A 19,100-nucleotide genomic window follows, 5' to 3' on the forward strand; every position below is an offset into this window, starting at 1 on the left:
CTCACAGTGTTTCAGCTCAATCAGGACTGTCAGGACACAGTGGGATTTAGACAGGCGCTCATAGAGAGCACACTGCTGCACCACCAGACTCTACGTCTGCAGGTCTCCACAGGACAAGGCCCCTCTGTGCTGACCGACTACGGGGGAAACAGGCAAGACTTTCAGGACATTTCACAAGAAAACATAGAAAACCCTCTCATCTCCAAAGACAGAATGAAGTTACTGCTATGTTAGTCAAACAGCAACATCTGTCCGCCACCCAGAGAGACTAGTGTTTTTGATGGTGACATTTTGCAGTACAGGTCCTTCATTCAGTCATTTGAACATGGTTTAGAGAATAGATCCCAAACTAGCCAGGAGAAACTGCACTTCCTCAAACAGTACACCAGAGGGCAGGCTCGAGAGCTAGTTAGGATAGGGGCTATCAGAAAGCCAAGGGCTTATTACAGGAGATCTATGGTAATGAATACAAGGTTGCCAATGCATACAAGGAGAAGGCTTTTAGCTGGCCTAGCAATAAAATCCGAAGACCACATGGCATTACATGCCTATACGTTATACCTCGGAGGTTTTTGTAATGCAACGGAAGAGATGGATCTGGCCTCCAGCTTAAAAGACATCATTTTTATTTTATTTTTCATTTCCATGGAGACCATCGGTGGGTTACCAGTATTTTAATTTTTAATTTTATTTAACTTTTATTTAACTAGGCAAGTCAGTTAAGAGCAAATTCTTATTTACAATGACGGCCTACCCCGGCCAAACCCTAACCCGGACGACGCTGAGCCAATTGTATCCTGAAACTACCCTACAAGCTCAGGGAGAGGTGGAGGTCGGTTGCTTGTGAGTTACAGGAGCAGTGCCATGGCAGGCGTGCTAGACTCCTTGTGAGTTACAGGAGCAGTGCCATGGCAGGCGTGCTAGACTCCTTGTGAGTTACAGGAGCAGTGCCATGGCAGGCGTGCTAGACTCCTTGTGAGTTACAGGAGCAGTGCCATGGCAGGCGTGCTAGACTCCTTGTGAGTTACAGGAGCAGTGCCATGGCAGGCGTGCTAGACTCCTTGTGAGTTACAGGAGCAGTGCCATGGCAGGCGTGCTAGACTCCTTGTGAGTTACAGGAGCAGTGCCATGGCAGGCGTGCTAGACTCCTTGATCTCATCCTGTTCATTGAATAACATGTGAGAATGGCCACACATCCAGTGTTCGTGATATTCAAGATCCAACAAAATCGAGAAGCAAGACTCAAAGGCTACAGTCAAGGCTCATTCACGTCTATTCACAAATCCACAGAGAGCAGCTGGAGCTGTGTCCACAACTTAGGACAAGGAGCCACAGGGAGAAGATTGGTTTCCTAAAGGGAAACAGAATTTGTTTTGGTTGCTTGTCAAGTGGACACGTCAAGAGACTGCAATAAGCGTCTCAAATGCAGTGTATGTAGCCAAACTCACTCAAGTGTGCTTCATATTGATGAGAAACAGCAGAACAGTCATCAGAAGCAGCAGTTGGGCATACCGTGACCAGTTGGGCATACCGTGACCAGTTGGGCATACCGTGACCAGCGACCAAGAATGTCTCCTTGCTATTGTATCAGTAGAGGTCAAACACAGTAAAAGCAACCAGGTTATCCAGACGTACGCCTTCCTAGAGGCAGGAAGCACAGTCCCGCTCGGCACAGAGAGACTGATGACCCAGCTTGGCAGCACATGTGAGAGGAGAGGACATACAGCTCTTACTAGTGTAGCAACGGTGATTCTCTATGAAAAGCCACGGGCACCGCAGACAGCCGTCCATAACACGTCCACAAGAATCAGTTTCTATACATTGCTCTTTTCATGTGAAGTTACCATTTATTGGGCATATAAAATATATATATAGTATGTATGTGTGTGGACGTGATATGGACGGCTCTCTGCTGTGCCCGTGGCTTTTCATAGAGAACCACCGTTACAAGAGTATGAACTCCCATTGGAAATTGGACTAATGGATCATTGCATGCAGCATGTCGGATTATTGGAATCACTCGTGCTATGTCTGTGACAATGAACAATGATTGTGCATAAACATTTTCCCAGAGAAACGAGAAGAATCCAGAACGCCAAATCTCCCGCGCCATTGCCTCATCAAAGGACATTGGTACTTGTGCTTCCCTCTTGTGCTGCGCCATGCAAGTTAAACATTGTTTTGTAAACTGCAGCGTTGTGGAATGGGAATTGGAGTCAGTGTTTCATTGGGAAGATGCTATCCGACATGTTGACGCTTCATTTATGAACATTTGAACAGAGTATTGGGCTCTGTTTTATCTGAGCATTGGTGAAAAGAAAAAGAGTGGCTCCGTGTCATTGAATAAACATTCTGGTGAACGGGCGGCGGGAGATGTAGACGGACTGTAAAGGAAGTGGAGAACAACGTTCTCTCCCAGAACTGCTCTGATAAAATGCTTACTGAAGATATTCGTAGAACATTTAAAGAAATTGACAGATTAAAAAAGATGTTGGATCGTGTGGAACAGGGGCAGTCTGACTTTGTACAGCAGGGCCATATTGGGGCCGGCGTGGAGTTTCTGATTGGCAGCGATGCTCCACAGGCCATCGACCATACTGATAATGACAGTGGTGGAGAAAGACCCCACACCACTGGGAGACCATTTGGTGTGGGTCTCTGGCGGTTGCTTAGGAGAAGGTGGTGACAACTGCACACCCCATCTATAACAGACACACACAGGAGTGGCACACTGGGTGCTACAGGATGCTGCCTTGCTATAGGCTGAGCTGGGGCTAAGTGCTAGCCCTGTCAACCTACTACAGAACTTACCTTGCTATAGGCTGAGCTGGGGCTAAGTGCTAGCCCTGTCAACCTACTACAGAACGTACCTTGTTATAGGCTGAGCTGGGGCTAAGTGCTAGCCCTGTCAACCTACTACAGAACTTACCTTGCTATAGGCTGAGCTGGGGCTAAGTGCTAGCCCTGTCAACCTACTACAGAACTTACCTTGCTATAGGCTGAGCTGGGGCTAAGTGCTAGCCCTGTCAACCTACTACAGAACGTACCTTGTTATAGGCTGAGCTGGGGCTAAGTGCTAGCCCTGTCAACCTACTACAGAACTTACCTTGCTATAGGCTGAGCTGGGGCTAAGTGCTAGCCCTGTCAACCTACTACAGAACTTACCTTGCTACAGGCTGAGCTGGGGCTAAGTGCTAGCCCTGTCAACCTACTACAGAACTTACCTTGCTATAGGCTGAGCTGGGGCTAAGTGCTAGCCCTGTCAACCTACTACAGAACTTACCTTGCTATAGGCTGAGCTGGGGCTAAGTGCTAGCCCTGTCAACCTACTACAGAACTTACCTTGCTATAGGCTGAGCTGGGCTAAGTGCTAGCCCTGTCAACCTACTACAGAACTTACCTTGCTATAGGCTGAGCTGGGGCTAAGTGCTAGCCCTGTCAACCTACTACAGAACTTACCTTGTTATAGGCTGAGCTGGGGCTAAGTGCTAGCCCTGTCAACCTACTACAGAACTTACCTTGTTATAGGCTGAGCTGGGGCTAAGTGCTAGCCCTGTCAACCTACTACAGAACTTACCTTGTTATAGGCTGAGCTGGGGATAAGTGCTAGCCCTGTCAACCTACTACAGAACTTACCTTGCTATAGGCTGAGCTGGGGCTAAGTGCTAGCCCTGTCAACCTACTACAGAACTTACCTTGCTATAGGCTGAGCTGGGGCTAAGTGCTAGCCCTGTCAACCTACTACAGAACTTACCTTGTTATAGGCTGAGCTGGGGCTAAGTGCTAGCCCTGTCAACCTACTACAGAACTTACCTTGCTATAGGCTGAGCTGGGGCTAAGTGCTAGCCCTGTCAACCTACTACAGAACTTACCTTGTTATAGGCTGAGCTGGGGCTAAGTGCTAGCCCTGTCATCCTACTACAGAACTTACCTTGCTATAGGCTGAGCTGGGGCTAAGTGCTAGCCCTGTCAACCTACTACAGAACTTACCTTGTTATAGGCTGAGCTGGGGCTAAGTGCTAGCCCTGTCAACCTACTACAGAACTTACCTTGTTATTGGCTGAGCTGGGGCTAAGTGCTATCCCTGTCATCCTACTACAGAACTTACCTTGCTATAGGCTGAGCTGGGGCTAAGTGCTAGCCCTGTCAACCTACTACAGAACTTACCTTGTTATAGGTGCTAGCAACCTCTGGTCCTACAGATCATCCTTCCATCTACATACAAACATCAATTTTATCACATGCGCCAAATTCACCATACAGTGAAATGCTTACTTACAAGCCCTTAACAATGCAGTTTTAAGAAAATACCAACAAAAAAAGTAAGAGATAAGAAAAACAAATAATTTAGGAGCAGCAGTAAATAACAATAGCGGGGCTATATACAGAGGGTACCGGTACAGAGTCAATGTGCCAATGTGCGGTGACACCGGTGTCGTGGTAATTGAGGCAATTATGTACATGCAGGAAGGGTTATTAACGTGGCTATGCAAAGATAATAACAGAGAGTAGCAGCAGCGAAGGGGTGGAGGGTGCAAATAGTCTGGGCAGCCCCTGAACACTAAGGTAACCTGCCTGAATGACTACCATCTCTCTCTCCACAAGTCAGTCATGCTTAATTCAGGTCTGAGTGTCAGAGGCCATTCCATCCCTCTGTGTGGCCTGTGTGTGTGTGTGTGTGTGTGTGTGTGTGTGTGTGTGTGTGTGTGTGTGTGTGTGTGTGTGTGTGTGTGTGTGTGTGTGTGTGTGTGTGTGTGTGTGTGTGTGTGTGTGTGTGACCTCAGACTGATTTAATGATAAGGTGTCAGTGATATAATCCAGGAATGCAGCTTTGTGGTGGATGGAGAAAGAGAAAGGAGAGAACAAGAGAACAACAGAGCTGAAAACTGACCACAGATCAGGTGAAAACTTTTTTTTTTTTTTTTTTTTTTTATCCCCTTTTCTCCCCAATTTTCGTGGTATCCAATCGCTAGTAATTACTATCTTGTCTCATCGCTACAACTCCTGTACGGGCTCGGGAGAGACGAAGGTCGAAAGTCATGCGTCCTCCGAAGCACAACCCAACCAAGCCGCACTGCTTCTTTAACACAGCGCGCCTCCAACCCGGAAGCCAGCCGCACCAATGTGTCGGAGGAAACACCGTGCACCTGGCCCCCTTGGTTAGCACGCACTGCGCCCAGCCCGCCACAGGAGTCGCTGGAGCGCGATGAGACAAGGAAATCCCTACCGGCCAAACCCTCCCTAACCCGGACGACGCTAGCACAATTGTGCGTCGCCCCACGGACCTCCCGGTCGCGTCCGGCTGCGACAGAGCCTGGGGGCGAACCCAGAGACTCTGGTGGCGCAGTTAGCACTGCGATGCAGTGCTCTAGACCACTGCGCCACCCGGGAGGCCCAGATCAGGTGAAAACTGACCAGATCAGCTGAAAACTGACCACAGATCAGGTGAAAACTGACCAGATCAGCTGAAAACTGAACAGATCAACTGAAAACTGAACACAGATCAGCTGAAGGTGAAATTAAATCTGCTAAATACCTATGCATGGTTTGTCAGATTTCCTTATCAATCAAACTGAGCTGATATGATAGGTGAGTTTTATAAGAGTCAGGCTCACACACGCCTTGTTAATTAAAGGTGGTTTCAGCTCTTTAGACATCGTTACAGTTCGTTAGAACATTCAACTAAACGGATTACAGTCTGATACAGTTAGATTGACTCGACTAAACACTCAACAGTTCATGAACTCTCTTTCTTATCTTTCTAATTCTTGTTCTCCTCTTTCTATTTGTATGTCTCCTCTCTCTCTGTTTTTTTCTTCAAGTCGCCACTGTCTTTCTGTAGAAAAGCAGGTGCAGACTAAAATCTATCGCTTTGGTAAAACATAGAGATGTATGCAGACAGACCGAGAGACAGACAGACACACAGTGTCTTACAGCACAATAGTCCAATGTAGTGCAGAGTCCCTGTGCTGTTTTAAATTGGTCTTTCTCTCCTACACTGCTCAACTCCTACCCCACTTTGGAATGACTGACCAGTGTGTGCAGAATCATGACCACGCACGCACGCACGCGCGCACGCGCACACACACACGCACGGACACACGCACACAACACACACAGCTACATTGCTGTTGGACCTGGGCTCAAGCAGGTAACACAGCCACACACACACACACAGCCACACACACACACACACACACACACACACACACACACACACACACACACACACACACACACACACACACACACACACACACAGCCACACACACACACACACACACACACACACACACACACACACACACACACACACACACACACACACACACACACACACACACACACACACACACACACACACACACACACACACACACACACACACACACACACACACACACAGAGAGAGAGCTCTGACAACCCTGGCCTTAATATTCCAGAGAAACCATGCCTCCAGCTTCCAGACCAAATTTAGCCCAAAAAGCATGCCTGTGTTGACTCTGAGACTGATGCATAGTGACATTGGCCTTTCCTCTCTTTCTGTTTTTAAAGGGATACTTTGGGATTTTGGCAATGAAGGCCTTTATCTACTTCCCCAAAATCAGATGAACTCGTGGATATCATTTTTATGTCTCTGCATCCAGTATGAAGGAAGTGGGAGATAGTTTCTCTTGCCAATGCTAACTAGCGTTAGCACAATGACTGGAAGTCTATGGTATCTACTAGCATGCTAGCAGTTACCATAAGACTTCCAGTCATTGACTTCCAGTAATTGCGCTAACGCTAGTTAGCAATTGAGCTATCACTAGATAGCAACTTCCTTCAAACTGAACGCAGAGACATAAAAATGTTATCCACGAGTTAATCTGGCTCTAGGGAAGTAGATAAATGGGTTCAAAATCCTGAAGTATCCCTTTATCATCTCATGAATCTGCTTAAAGAGCGAATGGGAATACAGACAAAGATGGAGAGTGAGAGTAAGAAAGGGAAATAGTATAGGTTTGTAGATTTAGTGTTGAGAGTGAGAGTAGCGGATATTTTCACTGTAACAGATTCCTCCCTCTGATATGAGGCATCAGGCCTTTCTGAAGCCCCCCCCCCCATTGATAAATTAATTCAACTGACTCTCTGCTGGTGCCAGTGGCTGTGTGTTTCCTACACCCTGCAGCCCAACCCACAGCCAGCGGTGGAGTGAGGAGGACACGCTGTTATTATGCTTCTCTAGATACCACACATTATCCAATACACACACCCTAAAACACACACACATACACACAACCCCCCCCCCCCCCCCCCCACTCGCACATACAACATCACACATGTACGTCCTATTTCCAGCTCGTCCATCAGAAACGTTAAAGGAACATTAACGTTAACTATTATTATTATTATTATTTTTATTTATACAAATCAAATCAAATTTTATATGTCACATACACATGGGTAGCAGATGTTAATGCGAGTGTAGCAAAATGCTTGTTCTTCTAGTTCCGACAATGCAGTAATAACCAACGAGTAATCTAACCTAACAATTTCACAACAACTACCTTATACACACAAGTGTAAAGGGATGAAGAATATGTACATAAGAATATGTGAATGAGTGATGGTACAGAACGGCATAGGCAAGATGCAGTAGATGGTATAGAGTACAGTATATACATATGATATGAGTAATGTAGGGTATGTAAACATATAAAAGTGGCATTGTTTAAAGTGGCTAGTTATACGTGACATCAAGATGGCAAGATGCAGTAGATGGTAGAGAGTACAGTATATACATATGAGATGAGTAATGTAGGGTATGTAAACATATAAAAGTGGCATTGTTTAAAGTGGCTAGTGATACATGTATTACATAAAGATGGCAAGAGGCAGTAGATGTGTCACGCCCTGGCCATAGAGAGGCTTTTATTCTCTATTTTGGTTATGCCAGGGTGTGACTAGGGTGGGCAATCTAGCTTCTTTATGTCTATGTTTTCTATTTCTTTGTGTTTGGCCGGGTGTGGTTCTCAATCAGAGACAGCTGTCTATCGTTGTCTCTGATTGAGAACCATACCTTTTTTCCCCATGTCTTTCTGGGAGGTTGACTTTGTTTAGGGCACATAGCCTTTAGCTTCACGGTTTGTTTTTGTAGTGTTTATTGTTTAGTTCGGCGTCATTTATATTAATAAAGGAAAATGTACGCTAACCACGCTGCACCTTGGTCCTCTTCTTTTAACGGCTGTGACAAGATGGTATAGAGTACAGTATATACATATGAGATGAGTAATGTAGGGTATGTAAACATTATATTAAGTGGCATTGATTAAAGTGGCTAGTGAAAAAAAAAATTACATACATTTTTCCATTATTACAGTGGCTGGAGTTAAGTCAGTATGTTGGCAGCAGCCACTCAATGTTAGTGGTGGCTGTTTAACAGTCTGATGGCCTTGAGATAGAAGCTGTTTTTCAGTCTCTCGGTCCCTGCTTTGATGCACCTGTACTGACCTCGCCTTCTGGATGATAGCGGGGTGAACAGGCAGTGGCTCGGGTGGTTGTTGTCCTTGATGATCTTTATGGCCTTCCTGTGACATCGGGTGGTGTAGGTGTTTTGGAGGGCAGGTAGTTTGCCCCCGGTGATGCGTTGTGCAGACCTCACTACCCTCTGGAGAGCCTTACGGTTGTGGGCGGAGCAGTTGCCAAACCAGGCGGTGATACAGGATGCTCTCGATTGTGCATCTGTAAAAGTTTGTGAGTGCTTTTGGTGACAAGCCAAATTTCTTCAGCCTCCTGAGGTTGAAGAGGCGCTGCCGCGCCTTCTTCATCACACTGTCTGTGTGGGTGTACCAATTCAGTTTGTCCGTGATGTGTACGCCGAGGAACTTAAAACTTACTACCCTCTCCACTACTGTCCCGTCGATGTGGATAGGGGGGTGCTCCCTCTGCTGTTTCCTGAAGTCCACGATCATCTCCTTTGTTTTGTTGACGTTGAGTGTGAGGTTATTTTCCTGACACCACACTCCGAGGGCCCTCACCTCCTCCCTGTAGGCCGTCTCGTCGTTGTTGGTAATCAAGCCTACCACTGTAGTGTCGTCTGCAAACTTGATGATTGAGTTGGAGGCGTGCATGGCCACGCAGTCGTGGGTGAACAGGGAGTACAGGAGAGGGCTCAGAACGCACCCTTGTGGGGCCCCAAGTCCAGTACCCAGTTGCAGGGTCTCGAGCTTGATGACGAGTTTGGAGAGTATTATGGTGTTAAATGCTGAGCTGTAGTCGATGAACAGCATTCTCACATAGGTATTCCTCTTGTCCAGATGGGTTTGGGCAGTGTGCAGTGTGGTTGCGATTGCGTCGTCTGTGGACCTATTGGGACGGTAAGCAAATTGGAGTGGGTCTAGGGTGTCAGGTAGGGTGGAGGTGATATGGTCCTTGACTAGTCTCTCAAAGCACTTCATGCTGATGGAAGTGAGTGCTATGGAGCGGTAGTCGTTTAGCTCAGTTACCTTAGCTTTCTTGGGAACAGGAACAATGGTGGCCCTCTTGAAGCATGTCGGAACAGCAGACTGGGATAAGGATTGATTGAATATGTCCGTAAACACACCAGCCAGCTGGTCTGCGCATGCTCTGAGGACGCGGCTGGGGATGCCGTCTGGGCCTGCAGCCTTGCTAGGGTTAACACATTTAAATGTTTTACTCACGTCGGCTGCAGTGAAGGAGAGTCCACAGGTTTTGGTAGCGGGCCGTGTCAGTGGCACTGTATTGTCCTCAAAGCGAGCAAAGAAGTTGTTTAGTCTGTCTGGGAGCAAGACATTCTGGTCCGCGACGGGGCTGGTTATCTTTTTGTAATCCGTGATTGACTGTAGACCCTGTCACATACCTCTTGTGTCTGAGCCGTTGAATTGCGCCTCTACTTTGTCTCTATACTGACGCTTAGCTTGTTTGATTGCCTTGCGGAGGGAATAGCTACACTGTTTCTATTCGGTCATGTTTCCGGTCACCTTGCCCTAGTTAAAAGCAGTGGTTCGCGCTTTCAGTGAATGCTGCCATCAATCCACGGTTTCTGGTTTGGGAATGTTTTAATAGTTGCTGTGGGTACAACATCACCGATGCACTTGCTAATAAACTCGCTCACCGAATCAGCGTATTTGTCAATGTTGTTGTTTGACGCAGTGTGGAACATATCCCAATCCACGTGATCGAAGCAATCTTGAAGCGTGGAATCAGATTGGTCGGACCAGCTTTGAACAGACCTGAGCACGGGAGCTTCCTGTTTTAGTCTCTGTCTATAGGCTGGGAGCAACAAAATGGAGTCGTGGTCAGCTTTTCCAAAAGAAGGGTGGGGGAGGGCCTTATATGCGTCGTGGAAGTTAGAATAACAATGATCCAGGGTTTTACCAGCCCTGGTAGCACAATCGATATGCTGATAGAATTTAGGGAGTCTTGTTTTCAGATTAGCCTTGTTAAAATCCCCAGCTACAATGAATGCAGCCTCAGGATATGTGGTTTCCAGTTTACATAGAGTCAAAAAAATGTCATTCAGGGCGGTCGATGTGTCTGCTTGGGGGGGAATATATGCGGCTGTGATTATAATCGAAGAGAATTCTCTCGGTAGATAATGCGGTCGACATTTGAATGTGAGGAATTCTAAGTCGGGTGAACAGAAGGACTTGAGTTCCTGTATGTTGTTATGATCACACCATGTCTCGTTAATTATAAGGCATATCCCCCCCCCCCCCCCCCCCCCCCCGCCCCTCTTCTTACCAGAAAGATGCTTGTTTCTATCGGCGCGATGCGTGAAGAAACCAGCTGACTGTACCGAATCCGATAGCGTGTCTCGAGTGAGCCATGTTTCCGTGAAGCAAAGACCGTTACAGTCTCTGATGTCTCTCTGGAATGCTACCCTTGCTCGGATTTCATCAACCTTGTTGTCAAGAGACTGGACATTGGCGAGTAGTATGCACGTGAGCGGTGCGCGATGTGCCCGTCTCCGGAGCCTGACCAGAAGACCGCTTCGTCTGCCCCTTTTACAGCGTTGTTGTATTGGTTCGCCGGCTGGGATCCGATCCATTGACCTGGGTGGTGGGCAAAACACAGGATCCGCTTCGGGAAAGTCGTATTCCTGGTCGTAATGATGGTGGGTTGACTTTGCTCTCATGTCCAGTAGTTCCTCCCGACTGTATGTAATAAAACCTAAGATTTTCTGGGGTACCAATGTCAGAAATAACACGTAAAAAAACAAAATACTGCATAGTTTCCTAGGAACGCGAAGCGAGGCGGCCATCTCTGTCGGTGCCGGAAGTCAGCGCAAGTAAGTACGGGGGATCAACTGAGCCCTCTTTTCAATACAAAGAAAAAGCACATATATGCACAAATACACAGACACAAGACATATATACGCATTAAGAAAAACATCCACATTTAACATCCGATATCGATATTTTTTTATTTCCCGAGGGACAGGAACATCTATTCGAAGAGTTTTTTGTAAATTGTTCTCCATGTAAGGTGCAGCATAACTGAAGGCACATTTTCCGATCTGTGTAGAAACCGGGGGATCTGAAAGTGTAATGTAATTCATTGACCTAGTTTTATAATTAGTAATTTATAATGAGTAATTCTATTAGAGATACATTGGAGATTAGAGATACATTGGAAGTGTTTTTTGCATTAACACTTTATAGATAAATAACAAACTACTACTCTCTTCTGTCGGTTAAAGAGACCCAACCTACTTCTAGATATAAGGAACAGTGGTGAGATTTAAAACCAGAGCCAGTAATGAACCTCAGGGCATAATGATATACAGCTTCCAAGGGTTTAAGTGTGGACGCTGCAGCATGCATGTAAATAACTTCCCCATAATCCAATACACACATAAAGGTAGCCTGAACCATTTTCTTTCTATTAGCAGATGATGAGCAAGCTTTTGTTTCTGTAAAATAAACCAAATCTTAAACTTCAACTTTCTTACCAGCTCAGATATGTGTTTTGAAAGACAACTTGTCATCTAGGCATTTACCAAGATATTTATAATAAGGAACTAGTTCCATTTCTATGCCATTTAGCCAAGAAATTTTATAGTCATTTACAGTGGCAAGAAAAAGTATGTGAACCCTTTGGAATTATCTGGATTTCTGCATAAATTGGTCATGAAATTTGATCTGATCTTCATCTAGGTCACAACAATAGACAAACACAGTGTGCTTAAACTAATAACGCACAAACAATTAATCGTTTTTATGTCTTTATTGAACACACCGTGTAAACATTCACAGCGCAGGGTGGAAAAAGTATGTGAACCCTGGTTGACCCTCCTTTGGCAGCAATAACCTCAACCAAACATTTTCTGTAGTTGCGGATCAGACCTGCACAGCGGTCAGGAGGCATTTTGGATCATTCCTCTTTACAAAACTGTTTCAGTTCAGCATATATTCTTGGGATGTCTGGTGTGAACCAGGCTCGAGGTCATGCCACAGCGTCTCAGTCTGGTGGAGGTCAGGACTCCAGAAGGTGTATTTTCTTCAGTTGAAACATTTACATTTACATTTAAGTCATTTAGCAGACGCTCTTATCCAGAGCGACTTACAAATTGGAAAGTTCATACATATTCATCCTGGTCCCCCCGTGGGGAATGAACCCACAACCCTGGCGTTGCAAGCGCTATGCTCTACCAACTGAGCCACACGAAACCATTCTGTTGTTGATTTACTTCTGTGTTTTGGGTCGTTGTTCTGTTACATCAACCAACTTCTGTTGAGCTTCAAGTGTCGGACAGATAGCCTTACATTCTCCTGCAAAAAGTATTGATAAACATGGGAATTCATTTTTACGTCGATGACAGCAAGATGTCTAGTTCCTGAGACAGCAAAGCAGCCCAAACCATGATGCTCCCTCCACCATACTTTACAGTTGGGATGAGGTTTTGATGTTGGTGTACTGTGCCTTTTTTTCCTCCACACATAGTGTTGTGTGTTCCTTCCAAACAACTCAACTTCAGTTTCATCTGTCCACAGAATATTTGCCAGTGGCGCTCTGGAACATCCAAGTGCTCTTTTGCAAACTTCAGACGTGCAGCAATGTTTTTTTTGGACAGCAGTGGCTTCGTCCGTGGTGTCCTCCCATGAACAACACTCTTGTTTAGTGTTTTACGTATCGTAGACTCATCAACAGAGATGTTAGCATGTTCCAGAGATTTCTGTAAGTCCTTAGCTGACACTCTAGGATTCTTCTTAACCTCATTGAGCATTCTGCGCTGTGCTCTTGCAGTCATCTTTGCAAGACGGCCACTCCTAGGGAGAGTAGCAACAGTGCTGAACTTTCTCAATTTATAGACAATTTGTCTTAGTGGACTGATGAATATCAAGGCTTTTAGAGATACTTTTGTAACCCTTTCCAGCTTTATGCAAGTCAAAAATCTTTAATCTTAGGTCTTCTGAGATCTCTTTTGTTCAAGGCATGGTTCACAACAGCCAATGCTTCATATGAACAGCAAACTCACATTTTATGAGTGTTTTTTATCGGGCAAGGTAGCTCTAACCAACATCTCCAATCTCGTGTCATTGATTGGACTCCAGGTCAACTGACTCCTGACTCCAATTAGCTTTTGGAGAAGTCATTAGCCTCGGGGTTCACATACTTTTTCCAACCTACACTGTGAATGTTTAAATGATGTATTCAATATAGACAAGTTATTAGTTTTAGCACACTGTGTTTGTCTATTGTTTTGACTTAGGGGAAGATCAGATCACATTTTTTGACAAATTTATGCAGAAATCCAGGTAATTCCAAAGGGTTCACATACTTTTCTTGCAACTGTAGATAAAAACAATTATGTAGTCTAGAGAAGAGAATATATTTGGTTTTGTTTGCATTTAGCACCAATTTAAGATCAGAAAGTGTCTTCTGAAGTACCAGAAAATCTGATTTCAAATGTGAAAATGCTTGGCCAATAGTAGGAGCAATGGAGAATAACACAGTATCATAAGTGTATAAATGAATTTTACAATTTCTCAGTTTGTCATTTATGTTATTAATATAGATATTAAACAATAGCGGAGATAGTACTGAGCCTTATGGGACACCTTTTTGAATCGCTAGAAACTCAGATTTGATACCATCTGCCATGATGACTTGGGTTCTTTTATGGAGATAATTATTGAACCATAAGCAAACATCAGCGCCTAGTCCAATCGAAGACAGTTGATTTAACAGAGTTCCATGATCAACACTGTCAAAAGCTTTGCATAGGTCAGTAAACATGGCAGCACAACTATTTCTATCATCCAAGACGTTTGCAATATCACTCCCAACAAGCATTGTGGTGCTAGCAGTGCTATATTTAGGTCTAAAGCCAGATGTATTTATATTAAGGATGCCATTTACGTATAGAAAAGACTGTAGTTGCTTGTTGACTAAAGACTAGTACTGTTCATACTTACATATCCATGATCCAGATTATAAATCCCTTCCAATGAAACACGTTTGAAGTTCCATGTTCTCTCCCCTCCTCTCCTCTGCCGTAGTAATGCGGAGAGCGTCAGCGCGGCTCCAGTGAGACCACTATCCAAAGCCCAGAGACCCCAAAACAACAGCAGCAGCAGAGAGGGAGTCACTCCTACAGCAACAATACGAAGTCACAAAGAGATACAGGGATGGTTTCAAAAGACTTTCCAGCTTCCAATCACAGTTTTCCAAGAATGATTTTCCAAAGTTTTCCAGGTCCGTCTCTCAGCAGGCAGGGATCGAGCCCTGGAAGCTGGAATGTGACACAAGAGAAGCTCACCCCCACCGATATTCACACACACACACACACACACACACTCGTGCTCCGCACTCTTCTCCCTAAAAAACACTCACACTCTCATCTCCCACACTCTGTAAGACCCATCGTCTCTGCTACACATTCCCCTCTTACCACTCAACCTGACTACACTGAGCAGAGAGAGCAACTCTGTGGCACAAAGACAGACAAAGAGGGAGAGAGAGAAGCAGGGTGTGGTGGGGGGTAGCGCTTTGGATATTGCTATGGAGAAAAAGAGAGACAAGCGAATAAGATTGGAGAACCAATGAAGTGAGGGTGAAAGAGAGAGGGAACGAGACAGAGAAATAGAGGGAGGAGTGAGTATGGCATGGGAATTTCATTCAGCTTTGACTGGGAATCTGCCTCCTGACTTTTCCCGTCAATATAAAGTTTGTCTCTTGAGCCACCGTAGCAAAAACATACCCAATAACACTTCCTCAAAATAGGCAGAATTCATCTAAGATAAATCAAGAAATCTGTCATTGATTTTGACGTTTTTGCCAAGGAGGTCTTAGTCGCGCAATTTTACATCTAACTAGGACGTTTGATGCATGAGAGCTGTTAGTCTCTATATGAATGACAACAAACACTTCATTGAATAATCCTGTCCATAGTTCCTGCTCCTACTAGGAGTAGTACTGTTGACCAGTGGGCTGAACAAGACCCCCTGCTACGATCACGCACACGTATGAGCAGACCTACTTTGACTGTTAATATGCTTCATGTTGCTTTTATGAGCTGTGAAGGATTTATCATACTGCATTACTTATGTGTGTGTGTGTGTGTGTGTGTGTGTGTGTGTGTGTGTGTGTGTGTGTGTGTGTGTGTGTGTGTGTGTGTGTGTGTGTGTGTGTGTGTGTGTGTGTGTGTGTGTGTGTGTGTGTGTGTGTGTATTTGAGAACTGGAAACATGATCAAATGATCTGAATGAGCCATTCAAATGTTATCAGTGTTAGATGATAAGGAGCATGTCTTTCACTCTGTTGAATGAAAAGGTTGCTGATGGCATCATTTATTGTTGCTGACCTTAGTCACCCAACACACAAAGACAACCTTTTCCCTAGAGAACAACAACATCACTGTAGGTCTACACAACTTTGACTTGACCAATAAACGCACACAACTCTCCCACAACTTTTTAGAGAACACAACCAGCATACAACTTCCACACAACCCCCGATCACCTACCTATTGACCTGCCAACAGAACAGACATTCCTCTGTATGAGAACAGAGTTATTGTGTGTATCTGACTATCCAATCCCTGCCTGCCTGCCTGTCTGTCTGCATGCCTCCCTGCCTGCCTGCCTCCCTGCCTGTCTGCATGCCTCCCTGCCTGCCTCCCTGCCTGCCTCCCTGTCTGTCTGCCTGCCTGCCTCCCTGTCTGTCTGCATGCCTCCCTGCCTGCCTCCCTGCCTGCCTCCCTGTCTGCCTCCCTGCCTGCCTCCCTGCCTGCCTCCCTGTCTGTCTGCCTGCCTGTCTGCCTGCATGCCTGCCTCCCTGCCTGCCTGCCTGCCTGCCTGCCTCCCTGCATGCCTCCCTGCATGTCTGCATGTCTGCCTGCCTCCCTGCCTGCCTGCCTGCCTGCCTGTCTGCCTGCCTCCCAGCCTGCCTCCCAGCCTGCCTCCCTGCCTGCCTCCCTGCCTGCCTGTCTGCCTGCCTGTCTGCCTGTCTGCCTGCCTGCCTCCCTGCCTGCCTGCCTCCCTGCCTGCCTCCCTGTCTGCCTGCCTGCCTGCCTGCCTCCCTGCCTGCCTCCCTGCCTGCCTGTCTGCCTGCCTCCCTGCATGCCTGCCTCCCTGCCTGCCTCCCTGCCTGCCTCCCTGTCTGCCTGCCTGTCTGCCTGCCTCCCTGCCTGCCTCCCTGCCTCCCTGCCTGCCTCCCTGTCTGCCTGCCTGTCTGCCTCCCTCCCTGCCTGCCTCCCTGCCTCCCTGCCTGCCTCCCTGTCTGCCTGCCTGCCTGTCTGCCTCCCTGCCTGCCTCCCTGCCTGCCTCCCTGTCTGCCTGCCTGCCTGTCTGCCTGCATGCCTGTCTGCCTGCATGCCTGCCTGCCTGTCTGCCTGCCTGCCTGACTCCCTGCCTGCCTGCCTGTCTGAATTAATCTGCTCATTAATGTCTAGATTAGGAGAGGAACTCCCAGAAAAAGAGAGTGAAAGAGTGGGATAGAGACTAGAAAAGGGGAGAAGGAAAGGCAGATTGGGTCTCTGCTCCTACTGCCTCAGTCATGGGAATGATTAGATTATGACTGTGTAGGACCACCATTTATGTAACACACACACACACATCTCAATAAATAATGAAGCGACTGTCTCTGAGCCAAAAACACAAACCAACCAAGACTGGCATGCAGAGAGAGAGGCCACGTCAAGGGAAATACACACACACACACACACACACACACACACACACACACACACACACACACACACACACACACACACACACACACACACACACACACACACACACACACACACACACACACACACACACACACACACACACACACACACACACATATCAGGGAATATACGCCTCCCTTTTTCTCCAGCACTTATTAACAAACAACCCTTAGCAATGTATAAAATATAAGAACATGGCAGTTGGTTGCATGACTCAAGACTGTGTGAGCCCACTGAGCTAAAAGCTTGGCATCCGCTAACATCAGTCTTGAAGTTACAGACAAGGGTGCCCCTGTTCATCAGGACATTGTGTGATTAGCTGCTGTTGGAGCAGAGAGTGGAGAAAACTGTGTATCTCTCCAGGAGGAGTGTTTCCCACCGCTGTGTTAACGTTCCAGTGAGAGACTTCAGTCACATCATATACCGTACAATGGAGTTGGAGTGCTCTCAAAAGTAAACACCTCTGATAAGTGGGTCATGGAGTGCACTTAAGAGATGTCACTATGCAGACGTAGCAGGGTGCAGGACACTACAGAGTTGTTCGTGCGCACCGCGGCTCCTCATTTACCCATAGTCCTCCTCTGCGCCTCAATCTCACTGGAGGATCATTACGTAACCTTTCATCCACTGTCTCACTGCTGTTTCTCCCTTGTGAAAGAGTATTCTCTGCTAACACTAACAAATAATATGCCTTCAAGTTACACAAGATCTATGTTTTCCTGTGAGTTCTGTTGATAATAGAGACCCACAGGGGATGTGACATAATACCCATGCAACTGTCGTGTCTTTGGCTATGCCGGATTGTGATAGTGATATGACATGCTATTCTATAAAATCCTTTCTCTGTAATTAATATTACCTGATTGAGATAATCATGTAAATGTAATTAACTAGAAAGTCAGGGCACCACAAAAGAGTGTTTATAGAGCTGTTATCTTCCGAATAAACTCTTAAAGACCTAGTAATATTTTACATCAATAGCAGTCAATATTAATCGTCACCTTATTTCAGTCTCATCTGAAAGTTGTAGATTCTTGGTTATCTTCACAAACCTTGGCTAATAATTTGAATCAGCAATACAAAATTGGGTTTAATTATTTATTTACTAAATACCTAACTAATCACACAGAATTACATATACACAGAATGATTACAAATTATGTCATAAAGGAAAACGTCCCTAGCGGACGGAACAGATATGACAGCTGGTTAGACAAAGAAAAGGTGGTTGGGTTTGAGTGAAAGAGCGGGAAGACTGAGGAACAAAGGGAGAAGCTGTGCTATCGTAAATACAGTATCTTATGCATTCTAAATTACCGGCCATTTGGAAAAGGAAAATGCAATAAATATTTACTCTGAGCTGCGCTTCGCAGCTCAGAGTAAATAGGTTGGTCGTAGGTTGGTCGTAGATGCTGGCCGTGTTGGTCAAGAGAGATCTTCCTGTCCTCGGAAGAATGTCACTGGTGGTAAATTAGATACGTTGAAGTATCGTCGTTGTGTGGTAGACGGGATAGGTCTTCCGTCCTTTCCTAGCCCACTTTTACAGCTGCTGTTGCTAACTCAACGGCTAGGATGTCTCACTTCTTTAGTGAATAAGAGTTCAAAGTTTATACCATTCACAACCAAAGCTCACGCTGAGGTTGGCTTAGTTCTGTAGTTAACATGTTAGTCCTTTTCAACGTATGTATCATCGTCCTATAAGAAAGATATATTTTCGTCAAGGGCTTATATAGTGGAGGGAGAGAAGGGTGTGTTTCATAGTTTATAACCCATGTCTCTTCACAGGGGCGGGCCACTGATTGAGCAGAGCTCTAACCTTATGAAAACCCAATTCTCTCATTTGGAAGCTAAAATTACATGTAATCTTTTCACAAATAGTGTCATATTTAAACATTTAAATTGCACAACAATTCCATGTG

General features: G+C 45.8%; 1 protein-coding gene across 1 annotated transcript in view; it reads right to left on the reverse strand.

The window, feature by feature from the left end:
- Positions 1 to 15,078, reverse strand: part of LOC129813197 (protein eva-1 homolog A-like) — a 20,304-nt gene extending 5,226 nt beyond the window's left edge. The window contains exon 1 of the mRNA XM_055865466.1: positions 14,424 to 15,078. The gene's annotated coding sequence lies outside the window, so the exon portion shown is untranslated. The remainder of the gene's footprint in view (positions 1 to 14,423) is intronic.
- Positions 15,079 to 19,100: the final 4,022 nt, after the last annotated feature.

The sequence above is a fragment of the Salvelinus fontinalis genome, chromosome 16 (genome assembly GCF_029448725.1).
Source record: "Salvelinus fontinalis isolate EN_2023a chromosome 16, ASM2944872v1, whole genome shotgun sequence".
In the NCBI taxonomy this organism is placed as follows: domain Eukaryota; kingdom Metazoa; phylum Chordata; class Actinopteri; order Salmoniformes; family Salmonidae; genus Salvelinus; species Salvelinus fontinalis.